The 16,932-nt window shown below is 46.5% G+C and overlaps 1 protein-coding gene across 1 annotated transcript in view; it reads right to left on the bottom strand.

Moving 5' to 3' along the window:
- ROBO3 (roundabout guidance receptor 3) overlaps nt 1–16,932 on the bottom strand; it is a 378,913-nt gene that overhangs the window by 237,949 nt on the left and 124,032 nt on the right. The gene's annotated exons all lie outside the window — the stretch shown is intronic.

The following is a 16,932-nucleotide window of genomic DNA, read 5'->3' as shown; positions in this document are numbered from 1 at the left end:
AGCCTTATAGATCCCCGTGAGGCCACCCTCTGGATGCAGCGGGGCAAGATTCGAACCCGGCACTCTGACAATGACAATTCAGTTAAAACGCCTGAAATAACAGTAACAGGCCTTGGAGGAGAGCGGGCTGCGTTGCACACCTGACGTTTCCTGCCCTACCAGAGGGCACGCCCGTGGGTGGGGAACCTGAACTCCCCTAGTGGGAAGAGAGTACACGTGTTTCACTAGGAACCCAGTGTGGTGGATAAGAGCCTCTTGAAAACGTTATATCCCTGGAGAACAAGGATGGTCACCTTCTCTCTCTCTCCCCCCCCCACACTTCCTACAACTCCAGTTATGCCTATGTTAACTAGGGCTGATGGGAGTTGTAGGCCAAAACATCTGGAGGGCCACAAGTTGCCTACTCTTGGTGTAGGACAAAGTCATGTGGGTGTGGAGGGTGAAAGTGGCCTTTCAGATGTGCATTTGTTTGAACTTGAGAAGAGCCAGAAAAAGTATCTGCTGTTGCAATACTACTCAACGTACAAGCTGTACCCTCATAGGGCCTCTCCACACAATACAGACCCTAGAAAAGGCAGAATCCCTCATTAGCCTTGAGAGGATTGAGTGGGTCCTTATCTGCTTTCTTGCTCAGATGGTTTCCCCATCCTAAGTTCCTGGAAGGCAAAAGCCTCTCAGGTGTTCCCTTGTACAGCTTTGAAAGCTGCCTTGGGCACCAAGGGCATTGTATAAAATTAACAACAATAGTAACAATAGGTGTCATATATCCAAGTGAAGTTATCATGAACAAAAGACCTCATGCTGGATCAGACCAAGGGCCCATCTGGTCCAGCATTCTGTTTGCACAGTGGCCAACCAGCTGTCGACCAGGAGCCCACAAGCAGGACATTAGAGCAACAGCACCCTCCTGCCCAGGTTCCCCAGCAACTGGTGCACATAGGCACACTGCCTCTGACACTGGAGGAGGCATATAGTCACAGACTAGTAGCCGTTGATAACCGTATCCCTTTTAAAGCCATCCAAATTGGTGGCTATGACTCCATCTTGCAGTAGCAAACTCTATAGTCTAACTATGCACTGTGTGAAGAAGGACTTCCTTTGGTCTGACCTAAATTTCCTACCTAAACAGCACCTCCAATTACAGATGATGAGCCCAGCTTCTTATATTATGAGAGAGGGAGAAAAATGTGGCTATACAATAATGGCTTTCAGGGATAGTGGGGCACTACATGGTCACCTTGAATAGCTCCTTTAGAGTTCTGACTGGTTTTGACTGAAGCCTGGAGCAGATTTACTGCCCCACTGACACTGGAGCCACCAGCCTCCACAGTTCCCAAGGACAACGTACGAAAAAGGGATCATAGTATTTAAGGGATCATGTGGATCTGTTAGTGTCCAATTTTCACAAAATGTCAGCATTTCTTGAGTTGGAAGGGTTTTCAGAGGTCATCTAGTCCAACCCCCTTACTCAGTGCAGGAATCTTAGAACTACACAGCACCCCCAACTGTTGGCTATCAAGCCTCTGCCTAAATACCTCTAGCAAAGGAGAGCCCGCCATCTCCTGAGGCAGTGTGTCCCATTGCCAAACACCTCTTCCTCTTAGGAAGTTCTGCCTGATGTTTTAGCCAACATCTGCTTCCCTGCAAATTCTATCCATTGGTTCCAGTCTATAGTAGGATCAAGGCAACCTGATGCCCTCCAGATGTTTTGGACAACAGCCTCCATAATCCCTGAGTGTTGGCTATGCTGCCTGGGGCTTATGGGAGTTGTAATCCAAAACAGCTGGAAAGAGAACCTGAGTGTTTATCCCTGTTCTAAAGTAACAGAAAACAAGTTTGCTCCATTTTCTAAATAAAATCCCTTCAGATATTTGAAGAATGCTGTCATGCCTCCCCCTTAAATTTCTCTTCTCCAGGTTCCACTGATGCCTAGATCTGGACCCTATTTTTAAGAAACTTTACCAGTCCAGTCATAATGCCGATGCTTGTGTATGTGTGTGTGGGAAAGCAAGCAAGGTAAAACATTCAAACCCACCCTTACTTGTTGTGAGTTCACTGCCTTGCACAGAGGAAGCCCAGGAGAGATGAAGAAGTGTGCTGAGGGGCAATAGATAGTTGAAGTGTGCTTCAGAGGCAGGAGGTCCCACACAGCAGCTTCACAGGAGCCCGCTCAGTCCCTGAGTCTTTATTCAGCATCTTCACGGGGAGAGCTATAGCTCAAAGGAAGAGCACTTGCTTTGCATGTACAAGGTTCCAGGTTTAATCCCTTGCTTGAAACCCTGGAGAGGGCTAGGAGGACCGGTCTAGGCGGACCAGCTCAGAATAAGGCAGCTTCGTGTGTTCATGCTGCAAATCTTGATGCATAGCCGTCTCTCTTTGTAATGATCAATGGGCTTGGCAAATCAGCAATCCCAATACGCCTACGTACATCCTTTCGTTTAAAATTTGCCAAGGGGGAAAGAGTTGCCCCAGCTACTTGAATTATTTCCTGTGTGAACTTCTATATAAGCCAGGGGTGGGCAACCTGTGGCCCTAGAACTGAATCTAGTCCTTGGCCCTATTTCAAAAGCCCTCTGCAAGTGACCAGGTCAGTCACTCTGGCAAGAGCAAGCTGCCCCTTCCTTGCAGCCCACTGAGCAGGGAGGATGAGCAGGGGAAAGAGCGGGAGAAAGGTGCGGCAGAAAGAGAGAGCACTGGCAGAAAGAAGGGAGGGGAGAGAGAGAAGAGGATGGCAGAAAGAGAGAGAGAGAGAAGGGGTGGCAGAAAGAGAGTGAAGAGAGTGGCAGAGAGAGAGAGAGAGAGAGAGAGAGGTGGCAGAAAGGACAGAGAGACATAGAGAAGGGGGTGGCAGAAAGTGAAAGAGAAGAGGGTGGCAGAAAAAGAGAGGGTGGCTGGCCCCACCCACTTTTGACTCCACTACCCCCTGGAAGATTACCCCTGAGGAAATGTGGTGGGCCTCAACAGAAAAAAAGGTTCCCCAGTCCTGACCTAAATTGACCTCCCTGTGGTTTGTAACCATTGTTTTTTGTCCTAAGAAAATAAATCAACAAAAAATCTAACAAGGGCAAAGCTGCCCACTTACACATGGATCACACTCGTCTTGATGTTTGGTGAGCCTGATTGGGGGGGGGGGGGCTAATGAGCTGGTGAGTGTCATCTGCTAACTTCTGTCACAACCCATTAAGGACAGGACTGGGGGCCCGGCCCCTTCGCCACCCAAGTAATTAAAAAGCACTGGCAGCTGCCTTCTCCCCTGGTCACACTTGACATTTGCATATTATTAACAAGACACCAGCCCCACACACACACACACACACTTTTTTTTTTTTTTAAGTTATGGATCTGGCAGTGCCATGCCAGGGAGATACACAGATTAAAAACGCACACACGCACCAATGCTAAACTGTCAAGTCTCAAGACCTGCAAAAATGGTGGTAAATTGGTCGGAGGTTTTCCTGAGAGAAAGTAAAGGAGAAAAAAAAAAAAACACTCAAGCCCAGAAGGTATGTTTGATATGAAAGTAATATCTTGCATTAGCATTCACAGTTGACATACTCCAGACTGTCAGAAGCCAGGTAGCATGTTCCCCCTGTGGGCTGTTTGTGGGGTGTCATCCTAAATGGGAAGTGGAGGAGCCAAAAGTAGTAGGAGGAACCAAGTTACACAGGGCTTTTGTGTAGGGATGTCAGAGAATTCTGCCACGGATCTCGGGAAGGCCGAATGCCAGAGCATTCGGCCCCCCGAAATCGGTGGCGGAACGGTCTGCCACCCCCCCACCACCCCCAGGACGGGACTTACCTGGGGTGGATCTTCCTGGTGGCAGCGGCGGCTCCGGTGGCGGTTCGGCGGTGGCGGCTGCGTAAATGTTTATGTAGCCTATCACGGCTGACTTAAAAACAACAACAACAACAACAACGCGCTACGCTATTTGCGTTCCCCTCATTTTCACCGTCTTAGTCTACATAAATCTTGACGTAGACTAAGACGTGCCAAAATAAGGAACACAAATGGCGGCGGCCGTGGCCGCTGCCATTTGTGTACACGTGTTGTTGTTGTGTGTTTTTTTAAGTCAGCCGTGATAGGCTACGTAAACATTTATGGAGCCTATCACGGCTGACTGCAGGGACACAAACAGCGGGGGCTACGGCCGCTGCCATTTGCATCCCTGCTAGCCAGTGGCCGGATGTCCGGCTGCTGGCAGAGCCGGCCGGCGGCTCCGCAGAATCCCTGCAGAGCACAGCCGGCCGGCCAGGATTCCGGGGGGGGGGGGGGAGGAACGGAGCGCCTCCCCCCCCCCACCATCAACATAATCCTCGAAAGGTGAGTGCCTTTCGTACATCCCTACTTTTGTGGAACAGTCACTCTTTTCTTATTTGGACTTTGCCACCTGCCACTGGAGGCTGGTGGCTCTGATGTTAGTGGTAAATCTGCTCCCTCCTTCATGTATCACTGCCTTGTTGTGGTGAAGGGGCTTGCGTAACTCAGTGAAGCCATAAGCTATGCCGTGCAGGGCCACCCAAGACGGACAGGTCATGGCGGAGAGTTCTGACAAAATGTGGTCCACTGGAGAAGGAAATGGCAACCCACTCCAGTATTCTTGCCAAGAAAACCCCATGGAACGTATCACAAGGCTAAAAGAGATGACACCGGAAGATGAGCCCCTCAGGTCGGAAGGTGTCCAATACACTATTGGGGAAGGGCAGAAGGAATTTCCAAGTAGCACCAGAAAGAGTGAAGCGGCTGGGCCAAAGCCGAAAGGACACTCAGCTGCGGATGTGTCTGGTGGTGAAAAGAAAATCCAATGCTGTAAAGAACAATATTGTTTAGGAACCTGGAATGTCAGATAAATGAATCAAGGTAAGCTGGGGGTGGTCAAACATGAGATGGCAAGATTGAACATCGACCTCTTGGGAATCAGCAAACTAAAATGGACAAGCATGGGCAAATTTAATTCAGGTGACCATTATATCTACTACTGTGGGCAAGAATCCCTTAGAAGAAATGGAGTAGCACTCATAGTCAACAAAAGGGTGGGAAAAGCAGTACTGGGGTACAATCTCAAAAATGATAGAATGATCTCAGTACGAATCCAAGGCAAACCATTCAACATCACAGTAATTCAAGTCTATGCCCCAACCACTGAGGCCGAAGAAGCTGAGGTTGATCGGTTCTATGAAGACCTACAACACCTTCTAGAACTAACACCAAAAAAAAGATGTCCTTTTCATCATAGGGGATTGGAATGCCAAAGTAGGAAGTCAAGAAATAACCGGGATAACAGGCAAGCATGGCTTTGGTGTACAAAATGAAGTGGGACAAAGGCTAATAGAGTTTTGCCAAGAGAACACGCTGATCATAGCAAACACTCTTTTCCAGCAGCACAAGAGGCGACTCTACACATGGACATCACCAGATGGTCAATATCGAAATCAGATTGATTACATCCTTTGAAGCCAAAGATGGAGAAGCTCTATACAGTCAGTCAAAACAAGACCTGGAGCTGACTGTGGCTCAGATCATGAGCTTCTTCTTGCAAAATTTCAGCTTAAATTGAAGAACGTAGGGAAAACCACTAAACCATTCAGATATGACCTAAATCATATACCTTATGAATTTACAGTGGAGGTGAGGAATAGATTTAAGGGATTCGACCTGATAGACAGAGTGCCGGAGGAACTATGGACGGAGGTCCGTAACACTGTTCAGGAGGCAGCAACGAAATCTGTCCCAAAGAAAAAGAAATGCAAGAAAGCAAAGTGGCTGTCTGATGAGGCTTTACAAGTAGCTGAGGAAAGAAGGGAAGCGAAAAGCAAGGGAGAAAGGGGAAGATATATCCAATTGAATGCAGAGTTCCAGAAAACAGCAAGGAGAGACAAGAAGGCCTTCTTAACTGAACAATGCAAAGAAATCAAGGAAAACAATAGAATGGGAAAGACTAGAGATCTTTTCAAGAAAATCAGAGATCTCAAGGGAACGTTTTGTGAAAAGATGGGCATGATAAAGGACAAAGAAGGCAGGGACCTAACAGAAGCAGATGAGATTAAGAAGAGGTGGCAAGAATACACAGAAGAACTATACAGGAAAGATCTGAATGTCCCTGATAGCCATGATAGTGCGCTCACTGAACTTGAGCCGGACATCCTAGAGAGTGAAGTCAAGTGGGCCTTAGGAAGCATTAGTAACAACAAAGCTAGCAGAGATGACAGTATCCCAGCTGAGCTGTTTAAAATCCTAAAAGATGATGCTGTTAAAGTGCTGCACTCAATATGCCAACACATTTGGAACACTCAACAATGGCCACAAGACTGGAAAAGGTCAGTTTACATTCCAGTTCCAAAGAAGGGCAATGCCAAAGAGTGTTCAAACTACCATACAATTGTGCTCATTTCACATGCCAGCAAGGTTATGCTCAAAGTCCTACAAGCTAGGCTTCAGCAGTATGTGAACCGAGAACTACCGGAAGTACAAGCTGGGTTTCGAAGAGGCAGAGGAACTAGAGATCAAATCGCCAACATTCGCTGGATCATGGAGAAAGCAAGAGAATTCCAGAAAAATATCTATTTCTGCTTCATTGACTATGCTAAAGCCTTTGATTGTGTGGATCACAACAAACTCTGGCAAATTCTTAAAGAGATGGGAGTACCAGACCACCTTACCTGTCTCCTGAGAAACCTGTACGAGAGTTAAGAAGCAACAGTAAGAACCAGACATGAAACAACCGATTGGTTCCAAATTGGGAAAGGAGTACGACAAGGCTGCATATTGTTGCCCCGCTTATTTAACTTATATGCAGAGTACATCATGAGAAACGCCGGGTTGGATGAATCACAGGTCGGAATTAAGATTGCCAGGAGAATTATCAACAACCTCAGATACGCAGATGATACCACCCTAATGGCAGAAAGTGAAGAGGATCTCAAGAGCCTCTTGTTGAGGGTGAAAGAGGAGAGTGCAAAAGCTGGTTTGAAACTCAACATTAAAAAAACGAAGATCATGGCATCTGGCCCCATCACTTTCTGGCATATCGAAGGGGAAGAAATGGCAGCAGTGACAGATTTTATTTTCTTGGGCTCCAAGATCACTGCAGACAGTGACTGTAGCCATGAAATTAAAAGACGCTTGCTCCTTGGGAGGAAAGCTATGGCAAACCTAGACAGCATAGTAAGAAGCAGAGACATCACCTTGCTGACAAAGGTCTGTATAACCAAAGCTATGGTTTTCCCGGGAGTAATGTATGGCTGTGAGAGCTGGACTATAAGGAAGGCTGAGTGCTGAAGAACTGATGCTTTCAAACTGTGGTGCTGGAGAAGACTCTTACGAGACCCTTGGACTGCAAGGAGGTCAAATCAGTCAGTCCTAAAGGAAATCAACCCTGATTGCTCATTGGAAGGACAGATACTGAAACTGAAGCTCAAATATTTTGGCCACCTAATGCGAAGAGAAAACTCCCTGGAAAAGACCCTGATGCTGGGAAAGATTGAAGGCAAAAGGAGAAGGGGACAGCAGAGGATGAGATGGCTAGATAGCATCACTGATGCAATGACTATGAACTTGAGCACGCTCCGGGAGAGAGCGGAGGACAGGAAGGCCTGGTGTGCTATAGTCCACGAAGAGTCGGACACGACTTAACGACTGAGCAACAACAAAAACTGCTCCGGGTTTCAGTCAGAACTCTGCACCTTGGATAGCTCCTTTTGACTGGTTCTGACTGAACCCTGGAATGGACTCACTGCTCCACTGACAATGGAGCCACCAGACTCCACTGTCACCTACATTAATAGGTGCACCATAAGCATGCATTGAAAGGATACAAAAAGTCCACTTTTTTCATTTTAACATACTTGATGGTGTGTGTAAATAGAAGGAAGGGAAGGGAATAACTCAGCCTTTTCCAACCTGGTACCCTCCAGAGGTTTTGGACTTCAACTCCCAATGGTCAAGAACTCCCAATGGTCAAGAACTCCCAATGGTCAAGGAGTTGTAGTCCAAAATATTTGGAGGGCACCAAGTTGGGGAATGCTGGTCTACCTGCCAAGCACAAAAGATCCCCATATTTCTGGGTTCATCGGGTACATGTGAACACATGTGAGCTGACGTACACCTATGAACGAGGAGATTTGGTAACAGATCTTTCAGCCAATTAGAATGATTTTAAGACTGTGAGTTCTAAACATTCAGAATACCAAATCAGCCTTACAAAGAAACAAAAAAGTCACTAGATTGTCTTAGAAACCTTGAGAACTAAAAAAAATACCGTTCTTTCTGGTTGCATCCTCATTTGTGAGCCTTCCTGTTCCCCTTCCCCTCAACGTTTTCTCTGTTATCAGGATGTTGGAGGAAATAAAGATGAAAAGATTAAGATTTTTCCAGATTATGACAAATACTGGATTATGGACAGGAAACACCTCTCTCACACGCATGCACGCACGCACAATGCTTCAGGTCCTCTTGGGCCTTATGTCCACCTTCTACAGACTTCCCTTCTTTCTTCCATCTCAGTCTATGCTAAACTGAGGTCAGGACTTGGCCAGATACCATCTCTCAAGACAGAGGAAGGAAAGGAGGGGGTGGGGATTTACATTTGATGAATCCTCTTTTAACCAATGCCATCACTTTTTAAACATGTCACCACAGCTCATGTGACCTTTAACCTCTTTGAAGAAGCCCAGCAGGCATTGTCTTTTCTCCTGCCCAGTGATGCATCCATCTTTCATCTACCTTTCTGTAACTATATCTAATGTGGACTTAGATTTCTGCCCAGTGATAAATGCTCATCATCACCCAGTGTTTCAGTTTCTGAAACAGTGATAAGAATAACTATTTCTGCACAAGTTCTCTCCCCACACCCTCCTTTGCCTTTTTCTCTTATTTTAATGAAGCACAAGAGTGATGGAAAGGAACAGAATAGCTGTTGATGAACACAGGCAAAGATGAAATCTGTTGCAGTGTCGACAGACTTGAATATAAAAATGGATCTGACGTTCGTCAGCTAAAGAAATCAGAAAGATTATTCACCCATTCTTCTTATTCTGCCATCGAGTCACAGGCCAAAAGCTGCTTCAGGGACCAATCCTGCTGCTTCTTTTCTTTCTTTTTTTCTGTTCTTCTAAGAAGGACTAAAATAGATCAAGATGGAAATGGCCCTTTTTATAGCGCAAAGTTCTCTCTGCAGAAGGTTTTGGCCAAATAATTAAGTATCCAGCAATTGGAGAAACTTGCATGGAATTAATGTTCATCAGTTAAGCTGAGAAAGTGATAAAAATGCAAATCTGTTACTAAATTAACAGAGAGCACCAGCCTCAAGGTAGGAGGAGTGATTTCAGCATTAAATCTAGGTGCTTAGCTTATTCGAAGCCCCACATGAATGAAAATAAGGGGCTTGTATTCAAGAAATGCTAACTCTAAGGAAATAGAGGTTATTCTACCATTACCATTACAATGACCTTGGCATCGGTGGAGGTGGGGTGGGAGGTATACCTGAGATATTTCTTAGGAGGGAAAAAAAGAATAAGAATTTTCCATCAGTGGCACCATTACCCTGGTATAGAAACTGGCTGTGTGTGAATGAGGGAGTGGGGGGTGAGTTGTAGAACACCACAACTCAGAGGTCCCACAAGTCCTCAGGCTCAGACAGACAGAAGAGCATGAGAACATGACTAGATCAGACCAAAAATCCACCTAGCCCAGCACTGTATTTTCCAAAGTGGTGACCAGACAGTTGCCTCTGGGAAGCCCACAATGCAATAATCCTTTCCAATAGGTGCTCCCCAGAGATATGCTTAGGGGCATATCTGACTGCCTCCAAAGCTGGAGGTTGCTTGTAGCCTTCATGACTAGTAGCCATTGGTAGACTCATCCTTCCCCATAAGTTTGCCCAGTCCTCTTTGAAAGCCATCTAAGCTAGTGATCATCATGCTACATCTCATGGCCGCAGAGTGTACATAAGGATGACAAGCTGTGCAAAGAAGTCTTTTGCTCATTCTGAATCTTCTGCATTGGAGGACCCCATTCTCTAGATTGGCCTGTCCGAAATTTGGGTCCTCAGATGTTGTTGGAATACAACTCCCATCATACCCAACCAGCATGACCAGCGGACAGGGTTGGTGGGAGTTGTAGGCCAACAACATCTGGGGACCTCAAGGTTGGGGAAGGTGGCTCTACAAGGTTCTAAGAGAGGGAGAAAAATGTCTCTTTCTTTCTCCACTTTCTCCACACCTAGAACAAGGCACACTTGACTTAACAGTCTGATAAAGTTGGACCCCCCATCTAAGGCAGGTAGCAGCACGTCCTCATTTAAAGTAGGTGCTGGCTATAGACATGTCACAGAGGATGGAAGCTATACGGCAAGGTCTGGAAATAGTAGGAGAGCATTGTCTCACACAAGTGTGTGCTTCTCCTGGAAATAGCGCCTCGCCTCGCCCGGCCGCGAACTAAAAAGTTAAAAAAAAAAAACGCCCCCGTGATAGGCTACGTGACGATTTACGTAGCCTATCACGGCTGACTTTGCAGATCTAGCCGTGATAGGCTACGTTAATCGTCACGTAGCCTATCACGGGGGCGTTGGTTTTTTTTTAACTTTTTAGTTCGCGGCTGGGCAAGGCGAGGCGCCTCCTCCCCGGCCTGAATTTCGGCCGGGCGAGGTGGGATGCCTTCCCCCCCCCAGCCTGAACTTCACGGGGGGAGCAGCAAAGTGCCTCCCCCCCACCGCAAAAAGCTCCGAGGACAGGTAAGTGACTTTCGTCCATCCCTAGAAATAATAGTGAAGAAAAGAGTGCTTCTTGGGTAATCAAGACATCTGTGTTTATTCAAGATGGCTTCCCCTCTCCCTTCTATTTCTGGCTTGAGGCCCCAGCATTGGTGTCACTTCCTTCCAGCCCCATCATGTTTACAGCCAGCAGGGCTAATCATGAGACAGAAATGCCACCTAGCTCCAGAGAGTGTGGCACCTTTCACCTCTTTTTTTGTGCCATGTCTCAGCCCTGGAACAAGCAACAGCAATTAAGCATCCATATTCCAGAGAAAGTTCTCATAGTCTGTCTCCTAATGTTAGTGGGTTCCACTAAAAATGTTACAATAGCCAGTTTCTTCTTCCCAGGCTTTTACGCTGCAATCGCCCTGCCTCATCCATGGAATTGTATGGTGTGTGTGTCCAGACACCATCATCTTCCATTTGTAATCCTCCCATCTTTTCCCACCACTACTTCTATCTTACTACATAATTTAAAAGGGAAGATGAAATAGCTGCACAACGTCTTTTGGTTGGTAGCACTAGGAACCATCTGTCCTTCCATCCCCAAGATTATGAGGACCATGGTCTCTTTCAGTTCTTACAGCCATCTTGTGTTATGGGAACCTTTGTCCATTATCTTACTGTTCCCAGACAGCTAGGCACCACAAACTGTCCCATCTCTAAGAAGATGGAGTGATACCAGGTCAGACTATTTGTCCATCTAATCCAGTACTGTCTGTTTTGACTCATGGTGGCTCCCTAGCATTGCAGGCCGAAGTTCTTCATCCTTGAACTGGAGATGCCAGGGATAGAAAGAAGGGCCTTCTGTATACAAAGCAGGTGCTCTGAAACTGAGCTGCAGCCCTTCCCTGGGTCAGACTATTTTATTTATTAATTATTATTTTATTATTACATTTATATCCCACCTTTCTTTCCTCTTGCAAGGAACCCAAGGTGGTGTACGTGATCCTCCTCCACCTCTCCATTTTATCCTCACAACACCCCTGTGAGGTACATCAGGATGTGACTGGCCCAAAGTCACCCAGTGAGCTTTATGGCTGAGTGGGGACTAGAACCTCGGTCTCCTGTCCTGAGTTCTAGTCCAACGCTCTAACCACTACACCGCACTGGCTCTCTAGCCCAGTATTATCCATCTAGTCCAGTATTGACAACTGTCTCTGGCAGTGGCTTTCTGGGGTCTCAGCCAGAGGGTCTCCTACATCACTGTTACCTCATCCTTTTAAAATGGAATATGCCAAGAATTGAGATACAATATGCATCTGAAAAGCAGGATAAAAATATAATCAAATAGCAAAAAGAAAGAAAGAGAATAACTCCTGAACCTACTACCAATGAATTAGGGTCCCTCTCCATTTTCATGACATGCCTCTTCTATAAAATGGCTGAGCTTTCTGGTAAACAGGATGATGCTGGGTAACACTGTGCATGAACAATATATTGTCAGCATGCCTCTTCCTTAATGGTATGGCTTGGACACAGAGGGAGAAGCAAGCAAACAGGCAGTAGTCAGAGTTATGAAGAGCAGGTGGGAGTACTTTAGGAGGGGAGCCAACTGAACTCATGTTGCTCAAGGGCTCCCACAAAACCCTGGAACCAGCACTGCCCAGCCCTCCAGGTATGAAGTGAAAGGCCACGTGAAAGAGGCTACAGAACTCAAGAGAGCAACAGCAACAGGCTTTGCATGTTTAGGTCCATGACACAGGAAGGACTATTAATTTCTTATTGGTAACACAACATTTTTTCACACTACAGTGTGATGCTCAAGTGGATGCCCAACATCCAATTTAAACAAAGTTAATGTGAAACTTAGCCCTGATCCAGAGATGTTCATATGAAACAAGGTACCACATGTTAATAATACTGTCTGCAGAACAGCCATACACAGCAACACAGACTTTGGGTGTACATGCTCAGGGAAATGCACATGAGAAGGCACACATGTCCTCTGTCCTGTCTGACTCAGCTCGAGTTTCCCAGGGGAGCCAGTCTGAAGCAGTTGCACTTACTAGAAGGGTGAGGCAGAGTTAAATCTGATGAATCAGAGTCAAGTCTGGGTAAGCAGGATGGCAAGGTATGGTCAGACCAGGCAAGGTTTGTCAGAACCCTGGACAGATCACTGTGGCAAGTGATGTGCTGAATTCACTCAAGAATTGCTGTTGTCGCAGCAATATACAGAGGCCTTCTGAAGCCTCATGAAAGTTGGCAGGTTGGATCTGTTGTTAACTCTGCCTCCTCTGAAGACCTGTCCACTTCTTAAAGGGCCATTGTCTAATTCTGCAGCTGCTAATCCTTATGGTGTGGATGTAGTGAGAACTGCATCTCAGAGGTGCCCTCTGAATGTGAGGAGTCTACCATGTCCTCTGGCTTGAAAGGTCTTGGAGTAGCAGATGATGTGCTAATAGCAGATAATGGATTACTGGATAAAGCCTCCTCTACCTCTGAGTTCTGCTCTGAGTCAGAGGGGGGATTGAGGCCAGAGAACATGACATCTCATCCAGTTTTTGGATCACCTATTGGGATTGCATCATGCAGGTCACATTTGCATTCACATGGCAGAATGGAGTTCAGCCTCTGTCCCATCCACTCCATTTGCCCATATACAGTGGCATCCAGCAGTGGTCTAACTGTACAGAAAGCAGGTATTTGGATCTGCTTTTTTTTTTCTTTGCACCATGCAGTGGGATCCCGTGGGATTAGTGCATGTAGACCATCTGTTCTGCCTGAGCAAGGCCCCTCATGTGCTGCATGGGGGCACTTTTCTCCAATAGCATATTGGAGCCTCCATATTCTCTCTCAAGAAAGGGCTGATCTAATCACTTTGGGAGCTCAAGTGATAGTGCTTTGATCTTGGTAACAACCCAAACTTCTCAATGCTGCAGGATGATTTTTCCTCCAGGTGGATCTTCTGTATTCTGAATCATAACATTGCTTTTTTAAATCACAGCTTTCAGACTCTTTTTATTCTGCATATTTGGTTCATTTCAAGCCAATTAAAGACACTTGTGAGAACAAGCATCAAGTGATTTTTGAATTCCTCACTTTGCTGTCTAGGGAAATTTCAGCCTCATCACTCATCATCAGTCTGCAGGGTCTGGAGCAGATCCCATATATGATTTTCTCCTTGGTTCCAAGTTTCTTGTGCCCAGTGGTTTTACACCATCTACATAATCAGAGTCTATAGCTGCCTTAGCTCATTCAGTTGAAATAGCACATCGCTATTGCTACCTCTTCCCTTCTGCATCACCCTGTGTAAATCTTAGCCATCAATTTTTGACATTCTAATTATGGGACTCCAAACAGTTATGCTCAGTAGATCATAATCCCATCTTGTAGCTTCCCTTCTCTAGCTCTCTTTTTTCCATCCTCCTTCCCTTTCTGTATAGGAATGTAGGTAAATTAATACCCCTTTCTATATTAGGGTGTGTGTGTTTTAAACTTGCTGCAGGATGATGTCACCATTTGGCTTGTCTGGGATGTCTGGAAACCCATACTGGACATTTCAGCTCAGCTCCTCCTGCAATGTGTTTTAAAGCCTCCTAACTTGGATGGACTCAGGTCCAATCCACCACACAGAGATGCTTTTGAGGGTTCTGCCCAAGACATAGTTACTGGAAGTTTTCATTGGATTTAATATTTCTGGGTTCAAATTGTTGTCTGAACATGCCACCAAATATCATGCCCCTGACTTAGCAGTACTCGATCACATGTGGTGGTGTGCTAATTCAAGGACAGAATCCAAAATGGCACATTTCATGCTGTGGCTGCTTTTCAATTGTGTGAAAACTCTATGTAACCATAAATGCCTGAACATTTTCCCCTTACGTGTTTGCCTGTATGTATAGTGAGGAATGGCAATGCCTAAGGGAAAAATACTAACAGCCAAATAATTGTAACATTATAGCGGTGGGAAGGGACTTTGAAGCTCATCTGGAGCTTTAGACCAACCTGTTGCTCAATGCAGGATCTACAATTAAAGATGCAATAACAGCATTCCTGACCAATGACTGTCCAGGCTCTGTTTAACTAACTTTGGCGATGGAGAGTTCCCCACTGCCGAACAGCTCTTACTATGAGGAAGTTTCCCATAAAGTATAGCTGAAATCTTTTCCACAGCAATTTCCACCCATCAGTTCTAGCACCGCCATCGGAGTAGCAGAGAACAAGTCTGCTCCACAGCCATGGTATGTGAATGTGCAAATCCTCTCGAGGCTTAGTGAGTTTTCACGAGTGTGAACTTCCTTCAAGGTGAGAGAAATAAAGGTAATCATAACCCCTTTAGCTCTAAAATTGCAGAGAAGGATGCCCATTTCTTTCAACACTTGTTCCTGCTAATACATTGTATATAACTGTCAGTACTGGGTTGTGGGCAGCAGTCAGAGGTGAGCCAGGAGCCATAGGAGGAGCCAGGAGGCAGTACTGAAGGGCAAACCAGGAGGCAGGATTATAGAATAACCAAGTATACAGGAACATGCCAGTGTTCAGGAAGACTGTGCTGAGTTCAAGCAAGGGTCAGCTGAAACAGGAAGCCCTTTATACTCTTTCCTATCCAGAATGATCTAACAGCCAGCCTGGGTGGGTGATGTTAGTCCAGGGCTGGAAGGTGAGAAGCAGCCACCTTCAGTTCAATGGTCCACTGTATGGGGCAGCTGCAGACAGATCCAGCAGCTCCTGAGAGTAACAGTTCAGGAACAGTATACACCCCTCCTAAGTGCCAAAGCAGACATGGAGGAAATTCCACGAATAACATCTATAGGATGTCCCTCAAGGGGTTTCTTAGTAGCCATCAGGTGGGGGCAATTTGGATTGGGACCACAACACTGGGGGAGGGGGTTAATCCTCTCCACACCATTTCCCTCATACAAAAATAGCCTTACCCCCAGATGTTAATGTCCAACAGTTTCAGCATGTTTCCATTCCATGAGACAGACTTTGGGATGGGGGCAATTTTCATTGGGAAAATGGTATGGAAGAAAAGGGTTAACTGTGTTCTGGTCCCAATCCAAACTACACCCTAGAACAGAGGTGGGGACCTGAGAATGGGGGTGGGTGGGAGACAGGATGGTGGTCCACCCAGCCCTCCTCAGGCCAGATGGTGGTCTGGACCATGCCCACTGGCATCATCAGCCCATGGCCGAAGCGATGGATGGAGATTCTCCAGCTGATGCTTTGGTTGGGGACCTGCTCTGCACCTTCTCCCATTGGGACAGTGAGCCTTCCTCATTTGGGACAGAGAGCGGGGTGCTAGGGAGATGCCCATTGTGTGGGGATTCCTCTCCTCATAAGCCCTGAGGGGATGGGGCTTGGGAAGAGGCCTCAGCTAAGGCCCTCTGGGCCAAATAGACCAACCCAGTGGGCTAAATAGGCCAACCTGGTGGGCCAAATTGGCCTGTGGACTGGGGGTTCCCCATCCATGCCCTAGAATGTCCCCAACCATTCCTTGAATCTGAAGACTAGTAATGGAAGACGAGTTGTCTTTCGGGTAGCTTTGTCTGCTGAGAACAAACTTCATATCACAGAACACCTGATACGTTTGTTATGGTTTGGGAAATCATTGTTGGGAGGTGCTGTAGCTTGATAGGAGAGCGTCTGCTTTGCAGGGAGAAGGGCCCAGCTTTAACCCCCTCTGGAAGCTCCAGATGAAAAGGCTCAGCTAGCCGGTGACTGGAAAGACCCTCTGCCTGAGAGCTTGGGGAGATGCTGCTGGTCAAAGCAGACAATGCTGGGCTAAATGGACTGATTTTCCAACCTGGTATATGGCAGCTCCCATGATTTAGCACTCAACCTCAAATGGTCTTTTTCAAAAGTTTGCGGTAGCACACCAGGGTGGCCCCAAGGGAAGCAGCCAACTCAAAAAAAAGAGAAAAAGTAACAGTCATGCAGATGGAAAAATCAAGGCCCCCAAAGTAACCATTTTGAGCCCCAAGGCATGCCTCCCTATGTCTCTTCCACCATCTCTGCACCTAGGAGCTCCCACTCATGTCAAGCCTCTGTTGGACTCCCTCCATTGCAGCTGGCCCTTCAGAACTGAAGATGACAAGCTTAATGTTCTGGGGAGGGAGGGGGAGCAATACATCTCTAATTACAGGAGAGGCATCCAGAGACCTTTCCAGATTCTTCCTTAATTGAGCCATTTTAAAGGAAACTGTCAAATGCGACACACTTTTTGTGTGATTGCAACCATC

This window comes from Heloderma suspectum, chromosome 6, assembly GCF_057233095.1.
Source record: "Heloderma suspectum isolate Gila_16-S chromosome 6, 16-S_ref, whole genome shotgun sequence".
Taxonomy (NCBI): domain Eukaryota; kingdom Metazoa; phylum Chordata; class Lepidosauria; order Squamata; family Helodermatidae; genus Heloderma; species Heloderma suspectum.
This window is presented reverse-complemented; position numbering and strand designations above follow the sequence as displayed.